Consider the following 13,185-nt stretch of genomic DNA (forward strand, 5'->3'; position numbering starts at 1 on the left):
TTGGTAAGACTGTGCATTTGGTGGGTTGCTGGATTTAAGGAAAGGGAGAAGCACTTACTAAATGAAATGTCTGGACTCCTGTCTGTGGGAATCAGTTGTCTCTCACCTATTTGTATATTCATAACACATATCTCTAGCATCATCGTTTTTCTCAGCTGTCACTTCACAGCAATAAAGCAGCAGCAGCAGCAGTGCCTGAGATGTGGCATTTATAACTACTGGAGCAACAAAACAAAACAGGCAGTCATTCCCAATGGTACCAGGCTTCTTTTGTCTTTATGAAGGTAGAGAGGGATATTCAGTGTCCTAAATGTTTTTCCAAGATTAAAGTATGTAGGTGTTTCTGTTCTCCTTCAGCTGTGATTTTGAACACATCTCTCCTGTTTTGTTGTTTTCAAACCTGCACTGCATTATCTTTTGGATACAAAGACTGTCCACACTGTTTGGTTATGCAGCTGCTTTTATGACCTGTACAGCCGCTAGTCAGAATTGATTGACAATATTTCCTCTTAGACATGCTAGACAGGGATGCACAGGAAGCACTCTTAAAATTTATAGTACTTTCTGATGCCAGCCTAAAGCACTTTGAAAAGAAAAAAAGTCCCCATAGCATTAATACTGTTCATGGGAAGGGAAGTAAAACTGAAACAGTGTTTTGAAATATGAACTTCTAAAATAGTTGCAGGTGACTGACGCCTGTATACCCAAATAAATTCCAAAAGAGCTCATTAGATTATATCCCATACATGCATTTCTGTAGTGGTTTGTTCTGCCCTCTTCAATGTTGTAAGACGTGTGTCATGAAGCATCTGTAACTCTTAGTATATAACACTTAATCTCATAACTAATAAAGACTATTTTCTGTTAATAGTATGTCAAGGATTTATTTTCAGAAAGTCCTAGTATGTATATTTACCTCTCCACCACAACAAAATGAAGTAAAAGGAGAGTGTGGATGCTAATTCTTGTGAGGAGTATTTTGCTTTTCTGGTAAGCACATGATAATTATTCTAATGTAATTCTGCAGTGGAATAAAAGCTCCTTTTTTCCATGTCTTCTCTGAACAAATCCCAGTCCCTTTTTCCACCCAGTGCTATTCCAGCAGATTGTGTCATTAGCTTTTGAATTGGTTTAAAATAGTAATATCTTTTATAAAGAGAGTGTAATACTTTTACGGCCCCAAATAATCCATTTGTATGGTTTCAATTCCATGAAATTCTATGAATTTGAACTTGATTTTATCAAAGATAAAGGTTTTCATTCTGCTACCAAAAATATCAGGGGACTGTTGCGTATGTACAGATACTAGTGATTTTAAAGATCAAGTGTGACACAAAGCCTTCAGATGTAGTTTGAGACTACATCTCAAACACAATACAATGGAAGGATGAGTATATATGTGTTAACATAAGGTATTTTTATAGTTAGGAAAGCTATCTTAGACTATTTCTTTGGGTTTTTTTTAACCTTCTTTCCTATCTTTGAAATACAGAACTTCTTAGTTAATGAGCTGGAAAGTGGATGTGTCCTGCAGGGCAGTATTTTGCCTGAGAGGGCTGATGAGCAGTCAGTGGTGTTTGGACTATGAATTAAGCATTTCCCAGACTTAATCAGAACACCTGATCTCCTGAGTGCTGGCCATGAGTCCCTGGTCCCTGACTTCAGATTCATCAGTGCTTCCCTTCTCTGAAGATTCTGAAAAACCCAAAACATAAAATGTGTCATTAAATTTAAAAAAAAAAAAAATCCTTATTTCCCCCATTGATGGGATATCAATTTTTGTTTGGCTTTGCTAACCTGTGGTTTTTGTGAAAAAATAAATTATGATGATATGTATCGTGTCTAGTAGAGATTATACTTTCATTTTCTGCTGGAGTGAAATACTGACAGTTTAAGTAGCCTGAGACAAGCAATGATTTATTTGTGAGCTTCCAGATCAGGGAAGGATCTGAGAGGATTCTTGAGAGGAAAAGGAGGCAAAGTTGGTAAGGCAATTTACCTAACACAAGGAATGAAAAAGTGCTACCATTGCTTCAGAAGAGGCCCTGTCCTAGGCTTCAATTAATCCTGTAACAGAAGTGGAAGCAATGAGATAGGAAAAAATAGCATGTAAAATAATTAAGCGTTTGGTCTTCACATCTGTCCATGTTGATTTACCTTATTAGGCAGCCTTTGGGGTCCAGGATTCCTGTCTTTCTTGCTGATCATCCATTTCCTGGAAAGTGCCACTGGTATGAATTTGCTCACTGCCCCAGTCCCTTGTACTGAAAGGTGCAGACAGTGGTTGCAAACAAGCTGAATCAGTACTGGTGGATGGGATGTACCCCACTGGTGTGCTGTGAGCTTGTGCCGTAATGACTTCTCACTACCTCCTTAAAAAACCACAGGTTTAAAGATAAATCTCTGTTTTTTGCTTAGCTCAGATAAGCCTGTTCATTTTATCTTTAATGATCCAAAGCTATTTTTTTTTCCATAGGATGTTACCTTGGATGGAGTTGCTTGAGCACAGAGGGGGTTTTATTTGTTTTTATTTCCTCTAGTGTGAACACAAGGTCAAAGGGATTGAGTAGTTTCCAGCTATGTTATGTAGTTCTAACTTCTATAATATTTTTTAAGAGTTTGCTTTTGTAGCTTTTCTTTTGGTGATAGATCATAAACACCCGCAGTTTCTAAAATAAGTAGGTGTTCTGGTTTAGGGCAAATCTGGGAGAAAACCTCTAAAGGGGTTCCTCTAGAAAGGAGATTCAAGCGGCCCCTCCCCCAACTGGTTTGGGAAAAGATTTCCTTGGAGAAAAGCAGAAAAAAGCTGGTCATTTAGCCAGCAAAGCATTCACGAGCACACAAAAAAAGAGAGAACACTACTAAACAATAAAACCTCTTGCCAATCTGAAGAGATGACAAACTCAGAAGGTCCTCTTCGTGGGCTGCAGCTCGGCTCACTCAGTCTGTTATCAGTCCCTCCGGCGCTGGAAATGCCATGACCCAGGCCAGCACTGATGGGCCACAGGTGTGAGCTCTTCTGGGTGTTCAGTCCAGAGCTGGTTTAAACAGTTCCAAGAAAAACCACAGTCCAGGGAACTTCTCTGCCTCAGCTAGCCAAAAGTTATCTAAAAGCAATGGAGAGCTCACTCTCACTGCCCATTCTGCAGACAACACAGTCCAGGAGCAGGAATGTGCAGGAGTGAGTGCAGTTTCTGAAAACAAACTCCATGCTTCTTCTTCTCCCTCTTTGCTCTCAGACCCAGTCTTAAAGGTGCAAAACTTATTTCTGGGCTAAACAGACGAATGGGGATATGAGCATCATAAAGTCAGCCCAGGACAGTAGAAAAAAAAATAAGCCTCTGTTATCAGGTCCTTTAGAGAAGGATGAAAAATCTTTCTGAATTCACTAGAGATAGACAGAATTTAAATAGGAAAAGACCTTTAACCAAAAAGCATTAATTTCACTGGAGGAATAACTCAAAATTACAATGAGCAATAGACAAAATTAGTCATTCTATAATACACAGTCAAATAACCTGTGTAAACTATATTCTTCCACCCCCCCTGACATCTTCCTTTCTTTTTTTTTTTTTTTTAAGGGAGAGAAGAATACTTAGACTTTATAAGTGCTGTGGTAACCATGTTACAGTGACTTGTGTAGCTGGGTTAAGAAGTTTCTTCACTGTCCTAATGTTCTTTTTTCAATTAAGAATTGTCACTACTGAGGGAATATGTTTAGCTTTATCATTAAAGGGGATGTACCACAAAACAAAGTCTTCTAGATTCTTGTTTACCATCAATCACTGACAGTGTCTCAACAACTTGGATATAATTAAGTTTTATAGCTGTATCCAAATGTCAAGTTAATGCTTCAAATATTTTGTGAGTGAGAGCTTAGAAGAGTTTATCAAAGAAAAGAAATACTAGAGCCTAGTTCTGTATACTGAGCATGTTTGATTTTTTTCCCAAAGCTTTTGCTATACTACTGCAGTAGGAGAGAGTTGGTTTCTGTCAGATTTTACAGTAACTTCAATCTGGGGAAACTCAAATTTTTTAATGGTGATAATGTGATTGGTGCATTATTACTAAAAGCGGATAAATTTTGTTACAGACAGATTCTTGATCTGCTCATCAACATTTTCTTAGAAGTTTAATAAGTAAAGGACCTTTTAGAGCAAACAGTTCAGTACTGTAGTCATTGAATTTAAAAGTGAAGTATTTTCTACTGTTTTTTTTAAACTTCATGAAACCATGATATTAAAATACTTCATAAGCAGCACAGTGAATAAGAATGTTGCACTATAATTCTGGTCAACTAGGAGTGTTAAATCTCCACAGTTCCATTCCATTCCATTCCATTCCATTCCATTCCATTACATTCCATTACATTATCTGTGTATACCCAGATAATTTGCTTTTTTTTAGCCTTCAGTAGTGTTTGCTCAAAACTATGAAAGTGTGATAGATAAAAACCAAATTATTTTTCAAGGTTTATGTGTTAGAAGCTTGGTATGTAACCAGTTGTGAGCTTAGACTGGAGAAAAGCTTTTGTTTACAAAATGGGAACATTCTAGCTTGATTCTACAGGAAGGCTGATGTTAGTCATTTGTTTTGCATCATCTTTTTTTTCTGTCAAAATAATCACATTTATCTTTTCAGAATTAGGTGTCATACTGAATGAAGAGGAGAGCCTAGAATTACTGCTTGGTGTTTATTGTAGAGATTAGGAGAGACAGAAAGGTATTTACTCATTAGAAGAGTGTGATGGTTCACTGAGCTCCTTCTATCTCATAGGAATTCTGTCACACTTGGATAAAGCCGTGGTTTGATTCATGTATAGTCACTGTAAACAGCATTACAGCTCTAGATTTTATCATCACCTGATGCTGTGTGCATGTTCCTCTGAGAGACAAACTGAATATACAGCCACAGTAAAGAGCAAGATTTGAAGGTAGCTTTGTACTTTCTCAGAAGTGATGCCTTCTCGATAGTACTATCTTTGAAGCTTGCACTGGAGTCTTGGTAGAGTTGTTTGTATGTGTCTGTGACATGGGTAAGGTTACATCTGGTTTTCATATGGTAGGCCATGTAGCTCTTAAATAATGTATTTGTTGGGGACAGTGCACATGTGAGAAAATGAGAGGTTTACTTCACTAAGCTTTACTTTGCTTTTTTTTTCTCTTCCTGTAAATAAAAATAAAATATTTTCAATAGCTCTTTTTTTTTCCCATCATACCAAAAGCACATACTGAAGTCTTAAAATAACTTAACTAGAATTTATTTCTTCATTTGTCAAAAACCATAAAGCTTTTTTTTCCTGTTACAATGTAGTGCAGAATTGCAGGTTTTTTATCCTTGAACTCTTCTGACCAATGAAATCTTTAGATTTTTTTCTTCTTATTTGCAAATTTTCTTCACCATGAATCTTACCCTGTAAATGATAAATAACTTTGTCATATCATACAAACTAGCTTAAGAGCTCTTGTTATGGAAGCCAAGTATGTGTAGTATTTCCAAATCTTGTGGAAATGGAAAAATGGGCCTGAGCCCAGACTGTTTTTCCTTTGTCTGTAAGGTGCTTCTTTTCCTCTTTCATCGTAGTATTTGCCACCAGAGCACCTGCCTGGAACTATTCAAAAGGAATTTCTTCTCTGCATTGCACTTGAATGTAGGAAACATTTTCACCTGTTATTTTCATTCTGTTCTCCTATAGTTGGTTCTGTATTTTTAGATAATTTGTTTGAGCTCTAATATGACACTTTCTTGCCAGAAGGGTCTTAACTGTTTCTTTCTAATCCAGTGTTCATGACCTCAGTCATCATTAGAAAGTGAACTGTGATGGAAGAAAAATTTGGCCTAAACATACAGTAAAAATACTTGCATAAGAAAATTATTAAATGAGAAAATAAAATACACCTATTTAAAGCTGGTTTATTCTTTGTATAATGAGTTTTCTGTTTTTAATTTTGCCATGAAAATTAATTTATTTCTAAATGCTAATTGTTCTGTTCTGCAAACAATAAGATGGCAGTGTAGGTAGGAGTTTAATTTTCCTGCTGAATCTGTGCTCAGAGTTTTATTTGCATAAAGTCTCCTAGAACACAATGAACTTTTTTTTTTTAATGGGATCTGTGGTGTTAGGTAAGACAAAGAGGATGAAAGGAATAATTTAATATTTCTGAAGTTATTGGTAAAACCTCATGAGAAATACTGGCCTCATTTACAAGAGTGCAGTAGTATTGGCTTATTGACCTGAAACACTTGAAATAACTGTCTTAAACATTTCCTACAGAGGCTGGATTCTCCAGCTGAACTATCTGGGCATGAAGTAATAATGTTATAGCTAATAATATACAAATGTTAAAAAAGAAAAAAGTCATTTGCAGCCTCAAGAAGTAGAATAGTCCTAGAATTTTTAGGACATGAGACTGATGTGCTGGAGTAGCTGTGCATCCAGGTTGTTGTAAAGATAATATAGAATTGTCATGAAATGGGCAACTATAGATTTCAGCATTTTAGTGTACCGGGCTCTTCAGATTTGCTGCACAGCACTGGGGAAGCAGATTAACCTCAATCTTTTTTTCAGCAGGGAGAACAATTTGGTCTTTTATAACAGATGGTATGAATAGCTCAGTTTATGATGCAAGTTCTAAGTGATTTTATAATACTGTAATCCCTCTTCCAGCTTAAGAGATGGACTAGTATGCAACAGCCCAGTAGGTAATCAAGAAACTGGCATTTGGGATTGCTGAAGACTAATGAAGCTTAAAATGTTTGCATTTGACTTGTTGATGGGAAATATTAAAATGGAAATACTAATGGCCAGAGGGCTTTACCAGTACGTTGACCTAAGTTTTCTAAAAAGGTATGAGACTCCTAATTTAATGTGTCACTTAAAAGCACATTTCACTGCACTAATCTGCACTGGGAATTCATAGAGTAGGGAGAATAGTTGGAAATGTGTGGGGGTGCTACAAGTTACCTATTTTGATCTGGAATTCCTGGACTACATCTGACAAAAGAATTATCTTTGAACACTTACTTAGGAATTTCAGAATGCTGCTTTCACCCCAGCTGTCTTTGTTTCTTCATTGTTTTTAATTAGAATTAATTTCTTGTTATCTGGGTCTTGTTCTGGAAGGTAGGCTTTTCTTTGTTTGTTTGTCTGTAATTTTGAGTGAGTTTTTTCAGCTTGTAAATGCAGGGCTGCTGCACCAGTAAAACCAAGGTAAAATGTTTTCTGATGGGAGACAGTCTGGTGTGATGAAAGTTCACTTTTCAGCAAGAAAAACTGTTGGGAGTGTGGTCAACAGCAGCTGAACATTAACCAGCAGTGTGCCCAGCTGGCCAAGAAGGCCAATGGCATCCTGGCCTGTATCAGCCAGTGTGGCCAGCAGGACCAGGGCAGTGATTGTTCCTCTGTAGTCGGTACTGGTGAGGCTGTGCCTCAAATCCTGTGTTCAGCTTTGGGACAGAAAGAACATTGAGGTGCTGGAGTGAGTCCAGGGAAGGGCAACAAAGCTGGTGAAGGGTCTGGAACATGAGTTGAGTGAGGACTGTGTGAGGAGTGGCTGTGGAGCTGGGATTGTTTAGCCTAGAGAAAAGGGGGCTCGTAGGGAGCCTTCTTACTCTCTACAACTGCCTGAAAGGAGATTGTAGCAAGTGTCTTCTCCCCAGTAACAAGCAGTAGAAAGAGGAAATGGCCTCAAGTTACTCCAGGGGAGGTTTGGGTTGGATATGAGGAAAAATTTCTTCACTGAATGGGTTGTTAAGCATTGGAACAGGTTGCCCAGGGAAGTGGTTGAATCACCATCCTTGGAGGTATTTAATCATAAAAATGTAGATGTGATGTGTAGGGCACAGTTTAGTGATGAACTTTGCTGGGCTGGGTTAACAGTTGGACTTGATCTTAGAGTATCTTCTCCAACCTAAACAATTCTATGTTTATTTCCTAAGCACTAGAGAAACCTGCACAGCTGGATGATGATGAGAGAGACCCAGAAAGCTGAAGTGATCTTTATGTTTTGGGAAGGGAAATGAATTCATTAATTTTATTGTACATTAAGTGTATTATAATTTCATTCCAGAAAATTGAAAACAATGCATCTTTTCTGATATTATTTTCATGTGCATGTACAAATGTTTGGGATGTCCCAGATGATGATGAGTTCATGAAGATGTAGCTTTGTGTGTTTGGGTTTTTTTCCAGCAGAAGTCAGAAATTTAGAAAAATGTTTATCTCCTGATAATCCAGTGTAAGCACAATACAGTAATTTTAAAATAGTTGAGACAGAACACATCAAAGCATATACAAGACATTTTTTAAAATATTCCCCAGTATTGTAGTCTCAACATCCTTTACTGATGCAAAAGTAGTTCACAAAATTTTCTCGAATATTCTGTATTTCATTTATAGGTTAAAGGTTTTCTGAAGTCTTCTTTTTCTTATTAAAATACTGAACTTATTACCATTAACACTGTATGGAAGCCCTGGAGAGATCAGTGTTGTAAAATGTGAAACCTCTGCCTGCACCCATTCATGTAAATGAAGCTATTAAGTACACACGTCACAGCCTAAGCAAGATAACTACTTTAGTAGTTAGCCTCAGTAATCACAACAGACTAGAAACTACTGTACCTTATATTTCATGAGTTACACCGTTTTTAATGTTACAAAGTGACTTTTCTGCATAAAAACATTTTGGAGTATACTCGAGCACTGTTGTGCTTATCTCCCTCTGAGTTCAACTGGTGAGGTTTTTATGGCATTTACTCTTAAAATCCTACAAATTGGAAAGTCTCTCTTAACCTTTAACAATGTGAAAGCTAGTATCGGTCTGAAGCCAGTTGCCTAGACTACTGTCTGGGCAAGGGGAATGTATAGACACCTGCAGAGAGTCATTCCTGCCTTCATTTGGAATGGAACAATATGCCATCTGGGGATGTGGAACCTGCTAGCTTTGGTTATGCTTGATTTATTAGATAATTAAACTTAGATGAAAGAAAATCTCATACATGGTTTTAATTTACTTTTGGACAACAAAGTAGTCTTGATCCAACTTTGCATGTCTGGTCTTTAATTTCAGGGTAATTATTATTAGTGCTTGTCTGTTTCAGTGATTCAAGTACTTGGACAAAGAATTAATATTTTATAGTAAGACAGAACTTATAAAATACAGGTATCTGATTTCAAGCCATCTGCATGTAGGTACAAAAGTAGCATTGACCTGATTTTCAGAACTAGAGCACTGCTGGTTATGCCAACAAAAATAGAGCATGCTGACACTTTCTCAGAAACTGGTTTTCATCATGTGACATCCAAACTCATGCTCTGAGGTATGTGGTGATAGGGGATTGCTTTTCATTTTTCATTTCCAGAGCTATTGTCTGACTTAATAATATTTGTTACTCTAATCTGTGGAGGAAGACGTGTTTGTTCCACTTTTAGTCTTGCTCTGCTCTCTGCTATGAGGCACACAGGGCTTTTTGTCATGTGAGCTTCATAGCTAAATGAGTTCTGCAGGAAAAAGGGAAAATTGCTGTTAGTGTTCAAGTTTTAAGAAGGAGCAAGTAAGATGAGGTTGTGCTTCACCATTCAGCACTAATCTTTCCTTTTTCATAATAAATCTGGGCCTTCTTGCTTGTTTTGTCATGGATCAAAACTGTAGTGTTTGGAGCAGGAGCTCAGACTTGAGTCATCAGTGTACATGGAGTGTGTGGGACTGAGGAATATGCAGGTATCTAGCTGGACTGAATTAAAATGGCCTTGCCCAGAACCTGATTAGGAATTTTATATCAGTCATGCTGCCTTTATGCTCCCACCCATCCTCATGCAGCACATGGCCCACCCACCCCTGCCTGCTGTGTGTGCTGAGGGAGAAGGCTGCTGCTCCCAGCTGGCTTGCCTCTGCACTGAGGGAATGCTTTGCTGATGGACTACAAACGGCAAAGGCTATTTGCACTATTTAAGCTTAAGCAGAGTAAAGGAGCAAGGGAGCACAAGTCTACTCCCTCATGTTTGGAAGCTGTGTTGGCAATCATTCAAGATAAAAACAAAGCTAGTGTTCTTGAAAATGCTTTTAGTCAATTTAAAAACCTTGTTTTCATGATGGAGCGTTGCTCAGTTGTAAGCACTTTCAGATAAAGGGTTTACTTTGCAGGTGAATATATAAAAGCAAAATTCATAAAGTAACTTTGTGTAAAGTAGATCTATTATTCAGAAGGTTGTAACAGAAGTTCATACAGGTTATTGAAGTATAGATTGTGCACTGGGGAAGCATCTAAGTGCATACAAGGAAGAAATACAGTGCACTACAGAGGGAGTGCATGCCTGTTCTGTCATGTCTCCTAGACCTATTATTGACTGGGAGTTACAGCATGTGCATTTTAGATAGCAGACCTGGTTGGCATTTCTAACATGTTAGTTGTGAGCTATTGAACATAAGTCTCATAGCAAGGGAAAAGAAAGAACATTAAAACAAGCCTAAAGCCTTGATTAGCATTGTACTTTTTAATAATTTCTATTCAGTTGGAAGTTTTTATTGGCAAAATTGGATTTTGCAACTCCTTATTGCCTTATGGAAAAATGCAAGGGATCCCTGATCTTAATATAATTTTCCCAGTGACACAATCTAATCAGACTTACTTTCAGAAACTGTAAATAAGTGTTTTATGTCAAGAAAAGTTCTATTATATTTGAAGCAAATAATGGCTGTACCTATTGCTTTTTTGCATTTAAGAGAGACGAGTATGCATTCTGAAAAACAGCTCTATGTGTAATGTTACAAACAGCATTATATATTCAGAAAGCTGTATGGTTTCAAATGAACCTTTTTTTAAAATGCTGTTGCTATACAAATATCTAGAAAGAGAAGATATATAACACTTGAAAACAACATGTGACCCATCACCATAGGTTTTCTATTTATAGCAGTTCCTTAATGATTGAATCTCTACCATTCTTGCAGTAAACCTAGATACTAAACTGTTACCATACCCTGTTTGGAATAGGCCAGGATTGCTGTGTTGGATGCAAACTACAGGTCTTGTGCATCAGTCTTTGGATTACACAGGAGTGTCATGTTAAGTGTGTGATGGTTATATCCTCACTGTTAATACCAAATACAGGACTGAGGGCTCCTGGGGCATAGCATCTCAGGAGCTTTGGGCCACAAGGAGAATATTAGAGTACATTTCTAAAGGCAGTATGTTGCAAAATGGCAGTGTGAATTATAGATTGATCAGAGCAGCCCAGTAAATCATCCTATTAAACATATCCTGCTGGTGATGGGGCAAAAAAGGACTACTTTTACTTTGCAGCAGCAAGTTTACTTGGAGATAACAAGTTTGACAACATACTAAAAGTATGAAAGAGAATTTAAATTAAAATAAAGGTCAGCTGTATATATTTAAGCTTTAAAAAAAATAATCGAAGGACAAAAAAATTGAATTGGCCATGTGAAGATAAGATTGGTGGCATGATAGGGAATAAAAAGAAGGGAAAGAAATGGAGAGGTGAACTTTTAACCCAACTGAAGTAAATTAAATCTGTGTCCCTCAAAAGCAAAGCATTGTCAGAAAAATTACCCTTACTAACAACCAAGCATGTCCTTAATGAGATCAAGGACTTGACCTCTGACAGAACGGGGTAACAAAGCACCTTTCCAATCAATACAACTGTATCTTGTCTCTCTTTCAGTGTTACAGGATAATTAAGTAAACCTTTCCTGCAATGGCATTCTTTCCTTTAGAAATGATGTTTTAGAATTCTAAAGCGTGTTTTATATTCACTTCAGGCAAGGCAATTTGACAAAAATACTTTTGCCATTTACCTGGTTTCAAAGTCTAAGTATTCATCTTGGAAGAGTAATTATTCTGAAGAATGGCTTATATCTTCAGAAGCATCCTGGACATTAATGATCATCTAATGTTTTTGTTTTGAACTGTATTACCTAATGCTTTTTGTCTGTGGGAGAGAAGTTAAGCAAAAATGAGTAAATGCAACGTGGAAAGACGCAAAATTACTCAAAACAAAATAATCCTTTCTCCATAAAACAGCTATAGAAAACTCAAATTTCTAAAAGTCTAGGCCAGGATAAAATAGGGTGATATACATGTGTTCAGTGCTACAGTGTTTGAAACATAGTAACTAATTTTAAAAGATTGGTTATGCAGTAAAGAAAAAAAAATTAAAGAAATCATTGCCTTCATGGTCATGTAAAACAAAAGTAGAAGCAGTACAGTGTTTGGAACTTTTCTCTTTTACATCTGACATCTCTGTAAATTCTGAAAACAATGTAGATACTTTTCAGATGTGAGGGTAATATGCTTGTTCCCATTGAAAGTGAGCAAGGTCTAGCAAACTAGTCTGCTGACTAGTAAAGGTACTATTTCTGGCTTGAGAGAACTTGGTATCTGTGGTGCTTAAGTGTGTCATCATAAAAATGGATTTTAAATTGCTATATACAGTGATGTCATTTTATCTAACCCAAAACCATTCAGTATTATCAAAGAGTGGTAATATTCTCCTGGTTTGAAGGAAAGATATACTCAGTTTTATTCTCATAATGATTTTTGTCATGCTGGAAGGTCTTACTTTCGAATACTGCTTGACTGAGAAATTTTTTTCCTGTGTTTGAGACTTATTTCTTCTCTGAGTAAAAATGTTTGATGAGATGTTAGGAAAAAAATGTAAATAGCCAAACTGATTTATGAGCCTGTTTGTTATCTGACATGACTTTAACCTTTCACTTTGTGTAACAATTTACTAAGTTAGAAGATAATTTCTTAATTGTTATGCCACAAAACCCCATATATCAAGCACTGCCAGACCTCTCAAGCATTCCTGGATAAGTTCGCCCCTTGTATTTTTTTAACCTTTTTGAGAATGTTGGGAAGACTTCTTTTGTACACAAGGATCTGTGTGTTTAGATTAACAAACAACATTTGGTCAAGGATATAAAAAGGGGGAAAAAAAAGACAAAATCTAGGACAGGAGGTTTTAGAGATTTCTGCTCTCAAGTATCAGCTCTTAAAGAACTTCTAAGGGAAAAAGGCAGGGTCTTAACAAAGTGAAAATTTTGTTCATGTTCTGCCAGTTCACAGTGCTGTTGTTTTGTTTGTAGTTCAGATTCATGTGACTGTTGAGGGAGTCTGTTTGGATGAAAGATTTGAAATGTTGTGATCCTTGAGTGTTTTCACTTC

General features: G+C 36.9%; 1 protein-coding gene across 3 annotated transcripts in view; it reads left to right on the forward strand.

Annotated features, from left to right (window-relative positions):
- ANO10 (anoctamin 10) overlaps positions 1-13,185 on the forward strand; it is a 121,500-nt gene that overhangs the window by 55,475 nt on the left and 52,840 nt on the right. The window lies entirely within an intron of this gene.

This window comes from Vidua macroura, chromosome 1 (genome assembly GCF_024509145.1).
Source record: "Vidua macroura isolate BioBank_ID:100142 chromosome 1, ASM2450914v1, whole genome shotgun sequence".
Lineage (NCBI taxonomy): Eukaryota > Metazoa > Chordata > Aves > Passeriformes > Viduidae > Vidua > Vidua macroura.